Source organism: Gossypium hirsutum, chromosome A11 (assembly GCF_007990345.1).
Source record: "Gossypium hirsutum isolate 1008001.06 chromosome A11, Gossypium_hirsutum_v2.1, whole genome shotgun sequence".
In the NCBI taxonomy this organism is placed as follows: domain Eukaryota; kingdom Viridiplantae; phylum Streptophyta; class Magnoliopsida; order Malvales; family Malvaceae; genus Gossypium; species Gossypium hirsutum.
In genome coordinates this window covers 31,157,227-31,173,789 of record NC_053434.1, presented here as the reverse complement: position 1 = coordinate 31,173,789, position 16,563 = coordinate 31,157,227, and the positions used below count along the sequence as shown (strand labels likewise).

The 16,563-nt window shown below is 37.8% G+C and overlaps 1 non-coding gene across 1 annotated transcript; it reads left to right on the top strand.

The window, feature by feature from the left end:
- The first annotated feature begins 13,916 nt into the window (after positions 1-13,916).
- Positions 13,917-14,023, top strand: LOC121210763 (small nucleolar RNA R71). The gene has a single exon (XR_005905878.1). It is a non-coding gene; the product is annotated as a small nucleolar RNA R71 (small nucleolar RNA).
- The last annotated feature ends 2,540 nt before the right edge of the window (positions 14,024-16,563 follow it).

The window sequence follows — 16,563 nt, the reverse complement described above, 5'->3', positions numbered from 1 at the left end:
ACATGGAATTGGTATGTTTAAGTTGGAATTATGTATGGAAATGATTAATGATATTAAAGTATGAGTGATGCTTGTTTTGGAAATGTTTTGGTTGCATATTGGGTTATGAAATGTGGTCCTAAAAGCTTATGTATATAGGGTGGAAAAATGGCTTTTCAAGTAGTCTATTTTTGTTCACACGGGCAGAGACAAGGGCATGTGTCTCAGCCATGTGTCCCTTGGGGTAGTCCTACAATTTAAAGTCAGTCTCAAGCACAGCCTAGACACATAGGCGTGTCTGGTGGCAATGTGAGGCGTACAGCCTTGGCACATGGGTGTGTGTGGCCATTTCGAAGGGTACACGGGCTAGACACACAGGCGTGTGGCCGATAGTGTGACCCAAGTAAGTTTCAACCACGGCCAATACACACGAGCATGTCTCCGGCCGTGTGGTATAAGTTAGTAATATGCCCTATTTTCACACGGCCTACGCCACGAGTGTGTTTGCTGGCCATATAAGGCACACGGATTGTTCATACAGGTGTGTGACCTATGATTACAAGAAATTTTTCTAAGTGTCTGGAAAGTGACCTGTGATTACAAGAAATTTTTCTAAGTGTCTGGAAACTTTTATACGAGATCAATTTAGTCCCGAACCTTCTCCAAAATATTTTTAAGGTCTCGTTGACCTAAGAAAGGGACTTTATGTTGATATTTGATTGTGATATGATGATGTATGACTTTTTATTGTGAAATGATTGCAAAATATTTTGATATCTCTAGAAATGCCTCTTCAACCTAGTCTGGCAATGGATAAAGGTTAGGGGTGTTACATTTGGTTGGTATTAGAGCTACGATTTAGTCGATTCTAGGACTAACGTAGTGTATGTGAGTTTAGTTATACATGCCATATATATGAACTGTGATAGTGTGATGATTCCTGACAATTAAATTGTGTTTTTATATAGTAAATGTATCCCGAACGAGCCGTAGCTAACGATGTTGAAAGTAATGCACCTGCTCCTGCTCAAGGGACAACGCCATCTAATTTAAGACCTGCTACTTGTAGCCACGAGGGAGAGGCTAAGCAAGCCTTTTACCAAATGATGAATGATTGGTTCACTCAATATATGAGAACTAATCCAGCTGTTCCACAACCTTCACCCTCGCTAAATCCTCAGCAAGTTCCTGTCATGCCACAAGTTAATTCGATTCAGTTGAGTAAGCCACTTGTTGATAAAATTAGAAAATATGGGGCCAAAGAGTTTCGTGCTACTACTAATGATGATGCTGAGAGAGTTGAATTCTGGCTAAAGAATATGATACGAGTGTTCGATGAATTGTTATGTACTTCAGATGAATGTCTTAAATGTGTTGTTTCACTTTTGAGAGATACGACGTATCATTAGTAGAAGACGTTGATATCTATGGTTTCGAGAAAATGAGTTATGTTGATATATGTGGTTCCGAGAGAATGAGTTACCTAAGATTTCTTTCAAGCTGAATTCCAAAAGAAATACATCAGTCAGATATTCATCAATTAGAAACTCAAAGAGTTTCTTGAGCTTGAGCCAGAATTCACCGTATGTCTGTTATGGAATACGAGCGAGAATTTGTGAAATTGAGCCAGTATGCACGAGAATATGTCTCGACCGAAGCAATAATGTGTAAAAGGTTTGAAGATGGCTTAAATGAAGATATTTGCTTGCTAGTCAGAATTTTGGAGATAAGAGAGTTTGTTGTGCTTGTTGAACAAGCATGTAAGGTTGAAGAACTCGGGAAAGAGAAAAGAAAACCTAATTCAGAAGCTAGAGAAGTGCGAAAAAGATCATCAAGCAAATCATTTCATTCGGCATCAAAGAAATTTCGAGATGATTTTAGCCATTCAAAGGCTAATGTGGGACATTAGAGTAGAGATCGTATTAGATCACATTTGAGTTTCAGAGCTCCAGCTATTTCTGTTGCAAGTGTTGGAAATGTCCGATCCGATTGACCAGAGTGTAAACATTGTGGTAAAAGACATCTTGGAAGCTATAGATTAAATGATCGAGCTTGCTTTAGATGTGGATCTTAGATCACTTTATTCGTGAATGTCTTAAGTCTGTAGAGCAAGAGATTATGCAAAACTCGAGGCCGAGTGGTAATAAAACTCAAGGTAGACCGCCCAGAAATACGGGTAATGTGAGTGGCAATCAGAGGGAAACTAAAGATACGACTGTTAGATCTGAGGCTCACGCACCTACCAGAGCCTATGCTATTCGTGCACGTGAAGAAGCTTCGTCTCTAGATGTTATTATTGGTACTTTCACTCTTTATGCTACTTCTGTGATTGTATTAATAGATCCAAGATCAACGCGTTCTTATATATGCATGAACTTAGTGAGCAGTAAGACTTTGCCTGTAGAGTCGACTAAATTTGTAACTAGAGTATCGAACCCCTTAGGCCAGTGTGTTTTGGTTGACAAAGTGTGTAAGAATTTTCCATTGATGATTCGAGATTTATGTTTTTCGGTTGATTTAATGTTATTACCATTTGACGAATTTGATATAATTCTGGGTATGAATTGGTTAAATTTGCACGATGCTATTGTAAATTGCAAACAGAAGACTATTGATTTGCGATGTCAGAATGATGAGATTATTTGAATTGAGTCTAATGATCTGAATGGTTTACCTGCAGTGATTTCTTCGATGTTAGCTCAGAAATATGTGAGAAAGGGTTGTGAAGCCTACTTTGCTTATGTGATTGATTTGAAAGTGACAGAATAGAAAATTGAATCAGTGCCTGTTGTCTGTGAATTCCCTGATGTGTTTCCTGAAGAACTTTTAAGATTACCTCTGATTCGAGAAGTTGAGTTGGCATTGAATTAGTGCCAGGGACTACTCCGATTTCAATAGCTCCGTATAGAATGGCTTTGATCGAGTTAAAAGAATTAAAGTCTCAGTTACAAGAGTTGATTGATAGAGGATTCGCAAGATCGAGTTTCTCACCTTGGGGTGCTCCTATTCTATTTGTGAAAAAGAAAAATGGTACGATGAGAATGTGCATTGATTATCGTCAGTTGAACAGAGTGACTATGAAGAATAAATATCCTCTGCCCAGAATTGACTATTTGTTTGATCAGTTAAAAGGAGCTATTGTGTTTTTAAAAGATAGATATGAGATCGGGATACTATCAGTTCAGAGTAAAAGATTCAAACATTCCGAAAACTATTTTCTGAATGAGGTACAGACACTATGAGTTTTCAGTTATGCCTTTCGGATTAACGAATGCACTTGCTATTTTTATGGATTTTATGAATAGAATTTTTAGATCGTATTTAGATCGATTTGTTTTTGTGTTCATTGAAGACATATTGATACATTCACGTGATGAAACTGAACATGCTTAGCATTTGAGAATAGTGTTACAGACTTTACGTAATAAGCAGCTAATTGCGAAGTTCAGTAAAAGTGAATTTTGTTTACGCAAAGTTGGTTTTTCTGGGACCTATTGTGTCAGCATCAGGTATCCGAGTTGATCTAAGCAAAATTTCAGGTATTTTGGATTAGAAGCCTCTGAGAAATGTTTCTGAAGTCCGCAATTTTCTGGGAATTGCTGGTTATTATAGACAATTTGTGAAAGGCTTTTCTATGATCGCGACTTCGTTGATGAAATTGCTTCAGAAAGATGTGAAATTTGAATGGTCCGAAAAGTGTTAGAAAAGTTTCGATTAGTTGAAAGCCCTATTGACTGAAGCTCCAGTGTTGGTACAACCAGAATCTGGTAAAGAATTTGTGATATATAGTGATGCGTCGATGAATTGCATAGGCTGCATTTTGATGCAGGAAGGTAAAGTCATAGCTTATGCCTCGAGACAGTTAAAGCCACACGAAAAGGATTATCTGACACACGATCTGAAATTGGCGGCTATTGTGTTTGCTTTGTAGATTTGGCGTCACTATCTATTTGGTGAAAAATTTCATGTTTATTCTGATCAGAAAAGTTTGAAATATCTAATGACTCAGAAAGATTTGAACCTGAGACAGAGAAGATGGCTATAACTGCTAAAAGATTACAAGCTTGTTATTGATTATCATCCGGGAAAAGTAAATGTTGTTGCTGATGCTTTGAGTCGGAAATCGTTATTTGCATTGCGTGCAATGAATACTCATTTAGTTCTATTCGATGATGGTTCGATTTTAGCCAAATTGAAAGCGAGATCATTGTTTTTACAATAGATTATTGATGCTCAGAAAGATGATAATGAGATAATAGCAAAACGAGCTCAGTGTGATTTAGATTCTGATTCTGAAAATTGAATTGATAATGATGATTGTCTGAGATTTCAAGATCGGATTTGTGTTCCGAGAAATCTAGAGTTGATAAAGATGATTTTGAAAGAAGCACATCACAGTTATTTATTTGTTCATCCGGGTAGTACGAAAATGTATAATGATATGAAAAATATTACTGATGGTCTAGAATGAAAAGAGATATCTCTAACTATGTTTTGAAATGTTTGATTTGTCAGCAAGTTAAAGCTGAACATTAGGCGCCATCTGGTTTGTTACAACCAATTATGATTCCCAAATGGAAATGGGATAGAGTGCCGATGGATTTTGTTTCAGGTTTGCCCTTATCTCTAAGAAAGAAAGATGCAGTTTGGGTTGTGGTTGACAGATTGATGAAATCAACTCATTTTATTCTGGTACGATCTGATTACTCGCTTGATAAATTAGCTGAGTTATACATTTCCGATATTGTAAGATTGCACGGGGTTCCATTGTCTATTGTGTTAGATAGAGATCCGAGATTCACTTCGCGATTTTGGAAGAAACTACAAGAGGCTTTAGGTACGAAATTACACTTAAATACTACTTTTCACTCGCAGACTGATGGTCAATCCGAGCGGATTATTCAGATTCTCGAGGATATGTTGAGATGTTGCATTCTTGAGTTTGAAGGTACGTGGGAATGGTATTTGCCATCAATTGAATTTGCTTATAATAATAGTTATCAATTGAGCATTAAAATAGCACCGTATGAAGCCTTATATGGTAGAAAATGTCATACACCTTTGTATTAGACTAAGCTAAGTGAGAATAAGATACACGGGGTCGACTTGATAAAAGAGACTGATCAGAACGTAAAAACAATTCGAGAAAGTTTGGAAGCAACTTTTGATCGTCAGAAATCATATGCAGATTTGAAACGAAAAGATATTGAATTTGAGATCGGCGTCAAAGTATTTCTGAAAGTGTCTCTGTGGAAGAAAGTACTTTGGTTCAACCATAAAGGCAAATTGAGTCCAGCGTTCATCGGGCTGTATAAGATTATAGAGTGTATCAGACCGGTTGCGTATAGATTGCTATTGCCACCTGACTTAGAAAAGATTCAAAATGTATTTCACGTATAGATGATTTGACAATACAGATTTGATCCGTCGCATGTGATTTCCCCATCTGAGATAGAAATTCAATCCGATTGACCTATGAAGAAGAACCGACCCGTATCTTGGATCACGAGGTTAAAGAATTGAGAAATAAGAAAATTCCGTTAGTAAAAGTAATGTGGCATCGACACGGTGTTCAAGAGGCTACGTGGGAGCTCGAAGATGCTATGAGACAGCAATATCCGAATCTGTTCAACGGTAAGATTTTCAAGGACGAAAATCCCTAAGGGGGAAGAGTTGTAACAGCCCGGTTTAGACCTTAGTCAAAATAATGGTTTTGGGACCACAAATTCGAGTTAGAAAAATATTTTAATATTATTTCCCGTGCTTATAATAAGTGAATTGATATCTATGAAAGTTTCGTGTGAAAATTTAATCATTTGAGTGCTTAATTTGCAAAAAGGACTAAATTGTAGAAAATGCAAAATTATCCTTCTATTTGAATAATGGCTGAATTGATGTGTCTTTATAATTGAGAGGTCCTTATGTGGTTAACAGACTATTGAACTTATGAGTGGACATTAATGGCCTTATATTATGTGTTTTATTATGGTTTTTATTAAGGTTAAATTTGTAAAATGATTATAATGATAATATAATTAATAAAACAAAACCAAAAGCTCATATTATTTCATCCTTTTGACCGAAAATAGAGAAAGAAAAAGAAGTTATTTAGGGCTTTGATATTCGGCCATTGATAAGCTTGATTAAGGTATGTATCTTGTTTGGTTTTTGATAATTTATACGTTTTTTTGTGATCGTTGCTTAGTAATCTCTCAAGCCCATGCCTTAATTTCTGAATTTGATTATGATTTTAAGATGTGCCATTGTTGATAATATGAGTTTTATGAAGTTTGATGATAGAAAATGAAAGATATGTGTTAGATTCCTATGTTTTGTATTGGGATTTGTGATGAATTTGAGTATTTTGGACTAAATTGTGAAAATGAAATATGTGGGCTTATATGAACTAAAGAAAAATTCGGATAGGCATGTGTGAAAGGAAATTATGCATATTTTGTGATTTTATGGAATAGAGACTAAAATGTTAAAATGTGAGGGCTAATTTGTAAAATGCCCTAAATATGTGTATATGGATTGATTTGAATGAATGTGAGATTGAATAAGTCAAATTTGAATTTATATAGATTAAGAACTAAAGAAAACGAAATTAGATCGAGGATAGTCAAAAATTGTTGAATAGCCGTTCATTTCCGTACGAGGTAAGTCTATATACAAATAAATGTGTTTGAATTGATTTATTGATGTTTAAATGATATTGAATTGTGATGAATGGTAATAAAAGTTGAATATGTTAAATTGAGAAAGTTTCGATAATGTGACGACGTCCGAAAGTCCCGTACGAACCATAGGAATAGTTAGGATACATATGTCATGACATAGAATTTTTTATATTTGATTCGTTTAAGACCACGTCTGGGATGTTGGCATCGATTTGAGATTTACGTGTAAGACCATGTCTGGGACATTGGCATCGTATTTGATTTCGTGTAAGACCCTGTCTGGGATAGTGGTATCGATATTTGATTACATGTAAGACCACATTTGTAACACCCCAAACCCGGCCTAGACAATATGGCCGAATCTGACGTGTTATATTGAGGTGTTTTAGAGAAAACCATGTTTTCATTGAAAACCCTTCTTAAACAAGAGAAACCTTAATTAACTTAAAAATAAACACACCTTTCAATGGCAAAAGCCTTGTTTAAAACATTTGATTTAAGAAAACTTTATCATTTAAAAATTAAGTTGCGGAAACATAGAAAACATACTATAATTTAAGAAACGTAGAAAACATACTATAATGAATACAAAACATAAAGAAAAACCCAAAAATCCTGAAAGGAAATTAAGGGGAGATCTTCAGTCTTGATGATAAATCCGGCTTCTGAGATGGATCAATTGGCTTTCCTTGAGCAGTTCCCTACTTCCCTCTCTATGTGTCTCCTTTCCTCCTCCTCTAGGGTGTATTTATAGGCTTTGGAATGCCTAAGAACCCTCAAAATTGGCCTTTTCCGAATTAGACTAAACTTGGGCTCGGCAGGGACATGCCTGTGTGACACGCCCGTGTGCAATTACTTCAGGCTGTGGTCAAGCCTGTTAAATAGGCACGGGCGTGTGGTCCACCCGTGTGAGTCGTGCTTCGATTCTGCCAAATTGACACGGCTGTGTGGTCTGCCCGTGTGAGGAGGTCCAGGCCATGTTGATTTCGTACGTTGGCCCATTTTCTCTGTTTTTGGCCCGTTTCTCATTCCTTTCACTCTCCTATGCTCACCTAAGTATAAAACATGAAATTAAGGCATTAGGAGCATCGAATTCACCAATTTTAAGGAAAAATGATCCATAAAATGTGCTAAGCATAGGATAGAAATATGTATAAATTACGATTTATCAAATACCCCCACACTTAAGCATTTGCTTGTCCTCAAGCAAAACCCTCAACTCATAATCAAAATAAATTCTTCTTAACTTTTAATTTCTATTAATAATATCTCAAAATAATCTATAGGTAATCATACACTGAAAATTCAACTAAAAGAACATCAAAGTTTCAAACATTCCAAGTTGAGTATTTTATCAAGAAAACATAGGTGTCTCCCCTCGTCTAAGTAATTACCTTTGATTCAAAATGTCATAGAGTTTCACATCCTCACTAAAGATTCACTCAAATCACTTAAGGAGAATAAATGAAACACTCAAATAATGAAAAGTCATTACCATAGGCTTGCATGAAAATCAAATCTCCACCACAATAAATTGAGATGAAACATCAATCAAAAGGTCTTTAGAGGGTTGTAACGTGGCTTTGGTTAGAGGGTGTGGTCACAAGCTAAAAGAAAGGGTTAGAATCGAGATTGAATTGAAAATTTGCCTAGCTATAAAAATGGCTAGTCGTCAATTGCATACAGTAGAGCTTTTTCAAAATATGAAATTTAACTATTTTGCTCAGAAGATTACTACTACTAAAATGTATACATGTATATATATATTAAGAACAAGTCAGATTACAAAATAGAATAAAACATAGCTAAGCAACTATTCCAACTCAAATCTCGACAAAAATAGGGATCAAATTAATTTAGGGGATTTCAACAATAATGAGTTATGGGTTAATATTGAGGGTACATCAATAAATGGGTTGTTAGGCTCAAAGGGGTTCACTAAGGGTTAATTGTGATGGTAGGCTTTTGTGGAGTGAGTGGGTTAAACCTAAGTGCCTTTATCATTTTGACATATCAAATCAAATAGTGTGGTCTTGACATGCATAATCAAGCAAGTTCTAGAATAACAATTCAATACTGATACACTTATAATGAAAGTGAGCATGAAATAAATTATGGCTTTTTGATATTTAAACTTGTGAATTCCAACTCAAGAAAATATCTAAACTTAGAGAAACAACCTAAAAGTTTTTAATTCTTCAAAAATCAACTTATCGTGCTTGATTCCCTAATGTCTTAAAGTTTAAACAATCAATGCATACATTCCTATATTTTAATTCAAGATATATCAATAAAAGTCATAAATCAATCAAAATTTATCCTAAACATGATATGAGAGCTTTTCAAGAGAACAAGGCAATCATTCAGGGATTTTTCTGATAGTGAAATGAATACCCCCCACACTTAAGATGTACATTGCCCTCAATGTACGAAGATAGATAAATAGAAAAGAATATAAAAATAAGATAGGGAGAGAAGTGAAACTTCCTGAGTGATGAATGAATTTCCTTGAACTGGAGTTTTGGAGAATAATCGGCGTGAGGGTGGAGAAGGATACTCCGGCGGTGGTAGAGGTTCATTAGTCCATAAGTCCAGTGCCAAAAGAATATTATATTTGAAGTTGGTTATGGTCATGGTCGAACAGGACATGGTAGTCGTGGAGAACCTTCCCCAGTGGAGTTTTGAGTCCCTGAGTAATAGTGAGCTTTGGAGCTCTTTATAACTGTGATAGAATCAGGAACTCTTTTAGGAAATGTATAAGGAAGAGTGAGTACTCAATATGAATTAGCCGAAATTAAAATTTTTCAAAATAATAATTATAAGTCCTAATAAAAATAAGGTGAAAGAAAAATAAAAAGTAGTCGTAAAATAAAATAAAAGTAAAAACATAAAATAATAAATATAAGTTTTTAAACATCTTTATCGCTAGATGGTTCGCGAGGTGGGGGTGGCAATGAGATGTGGAAGTGCTGACAAATCTGGTGTAGTGTAGCATCAATGTGATCGAAGTACTAAAAACATTACTGCTCGAATCGAGTTAGGCGCTCAAAGATGTCAGCGTATGAAGCCATCGCATGAACTGGACGAGAGGGTGGTGGTGGCTGAGACGGTGGGTTCTCGTGACGTGTAGGGACATCATCAGTAATGTCCTCGGGGGTCTCCTCCTCGATGGATTGGGCGAGAGACAGTTCTGAGGAGGGAATGTGCCACGTCGTTTCTCGATCATCCTCATACTTAGTATGCTCGAGATGCCCTGTGGGGACATCCAGCCCATGAAAGTGAGGGAGGATGATTGGGCTGTTGTGCTGAGGAGCCCGAAGTGCTAAGCCAACCATGTCACATAGGACCTGATGGAGATGACCCCCTTCCTATGTCGCTCCGTCTGATGTTGAATGGCGAGGGAAATTAAATTAGCAAGGTCTATGACGTGCCTGTGCGACATACACCATAGAAAGTAGGCGTCGTGAGTTGTGACAGCGTCAGTGCTCTCTCTTTCCTTCATGTTAACGTGTGAGCCAAAATGGCATGTAAGTACCTTAGAGATGGAGGGAGAGCTAATACCTTGGAGCGGCTAGGATTGTAGGAGGCAGCACCGGGGGCGAAGGCTTTCCAACACTGTGAAGGAGAGTGATGGATGTGGCGATTGAGAGCGTGGGGTTCATTCTCCTCCATGAATTCCTCAGTGTAAAGGCCTAGTGCAGTTTCGAACTCAGGGATATTCAATTGGCGGACTAGACCACCGAGGCAAAACTGGATTGTTCCCGGGTCATCAAAACGGGCAATCACGGTCTGAAGATGGAACGTTGAGCAGAGTTCCATCGTGAGTTCGAGATATGTCAACTCGACAATCTCAAAGAAAAGTCCCCAATGATCGGAGGTGAGGAGGGCCCTAATTGCATCCGCGAGTTGGACTTGTTCTAGCGCGGCCCAGTCTATACAGCGGCCTACTTCCAAGGGTTGGGCCCGTAGAATCTGGAAAGTTATTCTTGGGGCCCAATGGGGAATTGTAGGAAAGGGTGACGAATTTCTGAGGTAGGACCCGAGGAAGATGATGCTCCTTTCCTTTTCTTCGAAGCAAGGATGGTGGCTTTCTTTCCTCGTGAAGATGACATGGTGTACCTGTAACGAAAATTGAAGTGGAATGTGAATACTTTCCATGGGGCTTACATATTAACCTATACTATAATAGCCAAAGTAAATGTGCCAAATAACCCTATGAGGATAAGTAATGAAGATATTTAAAGAATGAATTTGTGTGGGGTTAATAGCATGAAACCCATAAAAACAATAACCATGAATGAATGTAGCCTAATATACTGACTAAGAAAATAAAAAGAAATTACCAAAACAAAAATTAAAAATATACATTTATCTACTTAACTATGAATGTGCACGTAAAATAGTCAAATGGAGTATAGAAATCATAAAATGAGTAAGAACTTCAACATGAAAAGGATGATAACTACTCTTGATACGAAGTTTGAGTGATAGAAAGATTGAAAATAACATGAAAAGTGCAGTTTACTATGATAAATAGCATTAGAAATCAGTAAAATAAAAGAGAAAAAAGTCAACAAACGCTAGAAAGAGGTGAATGAGCGTCAAAAATAGGGTTGGAAGTAGCGCACGGGCGTGTTAGGGAGGCCGTGTGGACTTGCAGCGACTAGGGTTAGGGATTTTGGGTGAGGGATATGATGAATAGTGAAGGGTATTTATATATTCTGGGACACACGGCTAGGGAACACGCCCGTGTTCCCCAATTTTTGCCCGTGTGATTCGCGAATTTTGAATTTGGGTGTGTCTGACAATTTCCCCACGCCCGTGTACCTTGGGCGTGTTGGTGTACACGGCTATGTCACATGGCCGTGTCTGTCTCTGTTTGCTCCTTCCACGCCCGTGTTGTTTTGGCAGGTTTGCCCACAGTTTCTTGGCACAGACGTGTCGCACGCCCATGTTAATTTGACAGGTTCAGCCACAGTTTCTAGGCACGGGCGTGTCGTACTCCGATTTTGTTTTGGCAGGTTCACCCAAGGCCATGTCGCACGGCCGTGGCGATTTATCGTAGCCCGTGTTGGGGAAATCTTTGCCCTGTTTTCACACGGCCCTAAGCACGTCCGTGTGCTTGGCCGTGTCAGTATGGTAAACCTGTGTTCAAGAGCTTTGTTCATAAGTTAGGTGTTAAACACTAAAATTTAAAGAAGTTAATACAATTAGTGCTCGGGTTGCCTCTCGAGAAGCACTTATTTATAGTCTAAGCTCGACTTACCTTTCCATTGAATAGTCATGGTGGTTTGAGGAGTTTGTACTCCTCATTCCTGCTGTGAATCTCTTCAAAATAAGGTTTTAGGCAGGTATTGTTTACCTTAAAAGTGTCGAACTTAGGATGATTTACCTCGACTGTACCGAATGGGAAAATGCTAAGTACCGTAAGAGGGATTTCTTCATTCGATTTGGCAGTGATAATGTGAGGATCTGCAGCATCTAATAAAACTCTATCTCCAACCTTAAGTTGATTTGGAAAGGTATTGAGCTTGTTCTGGCGTAGTTTTGGTTTATCTTGTGTCCTCAGTTTATGTGTCTGCCATTCATCTAGCTCCTCGATTTGTAGCCTTCGTTCTTCACGAATAGGTCCTCTACTATTGCTTGAAAATGGCTCATGTACCTCCTTCAAGCTCATTTCCTGCAAAGTAGGTTGCACCATATTATCAGTTTTAGTAGAATGGTTTAGACAATCACCTTCAGTTTTCGATGTGTTGCCGGAATTGCGAGCTTGAAGGGTGATTGTTTCGTCTCCCACACGAAGTGTGAGCTCACCTGTGCCAGCATCAATAATTGTTCTAGCTGTTGCTAAAAAGGGTCTTCCTAAAATCAAAGGAGTTTTTCTATCCTCTTTTATGTCTAGAACAACGAAGTCAACGGGAAATATAAATTTATCGATTTTAACTAGCACATCTTCAATAATACCCCTACGAAACCTTATAGTTTTATCTGCTAATTGAATGTTCATCCTAGTCTGTTTGGGTTTCCCAAGACCTAGTTGTTTAAACATCTTATAAGATATGACGTTAATACTAGCCCCTAAATCAGCTAATGCATTATTAACATCTAAACTACCAATTAAGCAAGGAATTGTAAAACTCCCTGGATCTTTCAATTTGTTGGGTAGCTTATTCTGTAGAATAGCTGAGCAAACTGCGTTTAGCTTCACATGCGAAGCCTCGTCCAATTCCGCTTATTTGCTAAAAGCTCTTTTAAAAATTTCATTACTTTTGGCATCTGAAAAGAGCTTTAATAAACGATAAGTTAATATGTAATTTTTTTAAGAGTTTAAGGAATTTACCAAATTGTTCATCTGAGGGGTCTTTCCTTGTCGCATTAGGGTATGATACACGAGGTTTGTATTCTGTACTTACTGGTTTCTGCTCATTGTGGTCTACCTCACCTTTACCTTTACTTATCTCAGTTTCTTGCTTTGGTTCTGGTTCAGGTGTGACTAACCCTTCCTCATCTTGACTAGTAATCGCGTTGAGTTGCTCCCTTGGGTTAGATTCTGTGTTGCTTGGCAAGCTACCTTGTGGTTGTTCAGAAATCAACTTGGCAACCTGTCCAATTTAAGTTTCAAGCCCCTGGATCGATGCTTGTTGATTCTTAAGTGTTGTCTCGGTATTCTAAAAATGAGTTTCTGACACCGATATAAACTTTGAGAGCATCTCTTCAAGATTCGGCTTCTCTTCCTGTTGGTAGGGTGGTTGTTGAAAACCTAGAGGATGTTGTGGCCTTTGATTTCCTTGACCGCCCTACAAGAAATTGGGCTGGTTCCTCCAACTTGCATTATAAGTGTTACTATATGGGTTATTTTGGGGTCTAGAGTTATTGTTACCCATATATTGGACTTGCTCCTCCTCGATGCTAGGGTTGAAGGGTTGATATTTTATGCATGCTCCTCATCCATTCGAATCACACCTCATCACTGGATGTACCTGAGTAGAACTACACAAACCGTCAATCTTTTTATTTAAGAGCTCTACTTGGTTAGATAGCATAGTAACCGCGTCGAGGTTGAAGACACCGGCTGCTTTCATCGGTTTTGTTCTCATAACTTGCCACTGATAGTTATTCAGTGACATCTCTTCAATAAATTCGTAAGCTACCTCAGGTGTCTTACTATTGATAGTTCCTCCAGCGGTTGCATCAATCATCTGCCGAGTCGAAGGATTTAGGCCATTATGAAACGTTTGAACCTGTAGCCAAAGCAATAACCCATAGTGAGGGCACCTTCTCAAAAGGTCCTTGTATCTCTCCTATGCATCGTAGAGTGTTTCTAAATCCATCTGCACAAAAGAAGAGATATCATTACGTAATTTGGCTGGTTTAGCCGGTGGAAAATATTTTAGTAAAAAATTTTCAGTCATTTGTTCCCAAGTAGTGATTGACCCTCGTGGTAACGAGTTCAACCACTGTTTAGCCTTATTCCTTAACGAAAAGGGAAACAACCGAAGACGTATTGCATCATCAGAAATGCCATTGATTTTAAATGTATCTCAAAAATTCTAGGAAATTTGCCAAGTAAGCGTTAGGATCCTCGTCCTGCAAACCATCAAACCGAACAAACTATTGTATCATTTGAATTGTTTAGGTTTTAGTTCAAAATTATTTGTAGCAATAGCAGGTCTAACTATACTTGACTCAGTTCTTGTTAAATTAGGTTTAGCATTATCATACATAGTGCGCAGAGTAGGATTCTGATTAACAGCAATCGCAGGAGGTAGCAGATTTTCTTGGCTTTCAGCCATCTTCTTGGTTGTGATTTGAATATCGCCGTCTTGCTCGTTCTCTGTGTATCTTAAGTTTCGCCTTATTTTTCTTTGGTTTCTACGAACTGTGCGATTGATCTCACTGTCAAAAAGTAATGGTCCTGATGGGTTTCTTCTAGTCATAAACTATAAGAACCTGCCAGAAAAAGGGAAAAGAAAGAATTAGTAATAAAAATTAGAATAAAATTTAAATTGCAGTAAAAGTAAATGGCTAAAGTAATAAAAATCGAGTGTTCCTAATATCTTAGTTCCCCAGCAACGGCGCCAAAAACTTGATACGTTATATTCATGATAGTTTTTAAATATTTATAATGAATCGTTCTTGAAACTAACTATTATCACGATTAAGGCAAGTGTACCTATCGAACAGTAGTATAGCTTTAGCAAGACCGGATTATCGAACCCGAAGGAACTAAAAGTACTAGTATTAACTTTCTTTTTATTATCTAGCCTAAGAATAATGGCGTTTGTTTCAACTAGCTGATTAACTAAACTAAAAAATCACAGAAAATAGAACTGGGGAATTACTTTTGGAAAAAATGATTGAATTAAGACAATATGTAACACCCCAAACCCGGCCCAGACGTTATGGCCGAATCTGACATGCCACGTTGGAGTTGAAAACCCACGTTCCATTTTAGTGTTTTAAAAACCATATATTTTGTTGAGTTAACAAAGTGTATGGAAGCTGGGCATCAGGTAGGTATCCGAGACAGAGGAGGTGAGCCATGAAGGCTGCTTAAGTACCAAGCTCTTTGATTGGATCCAATCCTAGACATGCCCACAACCATAGCCACATTTTGTTATATCGAGTTTAAATTTGTTTAAGTGGACGTCTTTGATAAATCGATTAATCGTGGTGTTGAGATATTTTGAAAAAAAGTATCGCTTTGAAAACACGTCCTAAGTCTAGCCCATTTGAACAATTATTAACTAGGTTTGAAGTTATTTAAAATAAAATAATCCCGAAAAGAAATAAAAGGAAAGTTAAAATGGCCTTATTACAACCCAAAAATCAATAATAATTAAAGGGATTCTAATGAAAACCAACGCTTATTTAAAAGTCCAAAGACAATCACCGTGGCTACTCTGAATCCCCTCCGGCCCAAGTCCCCACATCAAGGCTCACCTGCAAGGTTAAGGAAAGGGGGTGAGTTTGGAAACTCAGTGTGCAACAAGCCCCTTTCAGAGCCCAAAACAATAACAGCCTGTTGGGTCTAAGCCCAAAACCAATCTCAAACATGTACTGGGCCATAGCCCTTTTCATATTTCATAATTCATAACACTGGGCCGAAGCCTTTTCATATTTCATATTACTGGGCCGAAGCCTTTACGGTAAACGGTACGACCCAAAGGCCCATTTTTATGTCACATGTAATGTCAATGAAAGAATGCAACCTATTTGGGGAGGCTACTCAACCCACCATCCGCTACTCTCCACTCGTACCAACCAACACACCATGTGGGGATTAACTCGACCCACCCCGCCATAACTCTCCACTGGCAGCATAGCTGCTTTATCATATAACTGGAGGCCTAGCCTCTTTTAATAACTGGGGCAAAGCCCTTTTTTAATAACTGGGGCATAAGCCCTTTAATAACTGGGGCATAAGCCCTTTTGCACTTCCTCTATCCATATAAAACCCAACCCAATGCATTTATGAACATCTCGTGTGCATATCATACATATCATGTGCATATCATACATGTCATGTGCATATCATACATATCATGTGCATATCATACATATCATGTGCATATCATACATATCATGTTTATCAAAATCCCATGCATTAAGTTCATATATAAACCCTAGGGGTATAATGGTCATTTTTACCTAGGGGCAAAACGGTCATTTTCATATTATAAGGGTAATCTTGTAATTTTACCAAAAATTAGGGTTTCCATGTTCATTAACGTTACAAACAATTCATGGGTGCATACAGTGATTCTGGCCCATTTTTAACGAAAACGAGTTATTGGGCCAAAAACCCCTAATGGGCCCTACTCAGCTGATTTTGTCATCTAGGCCCATTTAGCCTATATCCATAACAGTGTTAACAGTCTTAACATGCAATTTAACATATTTC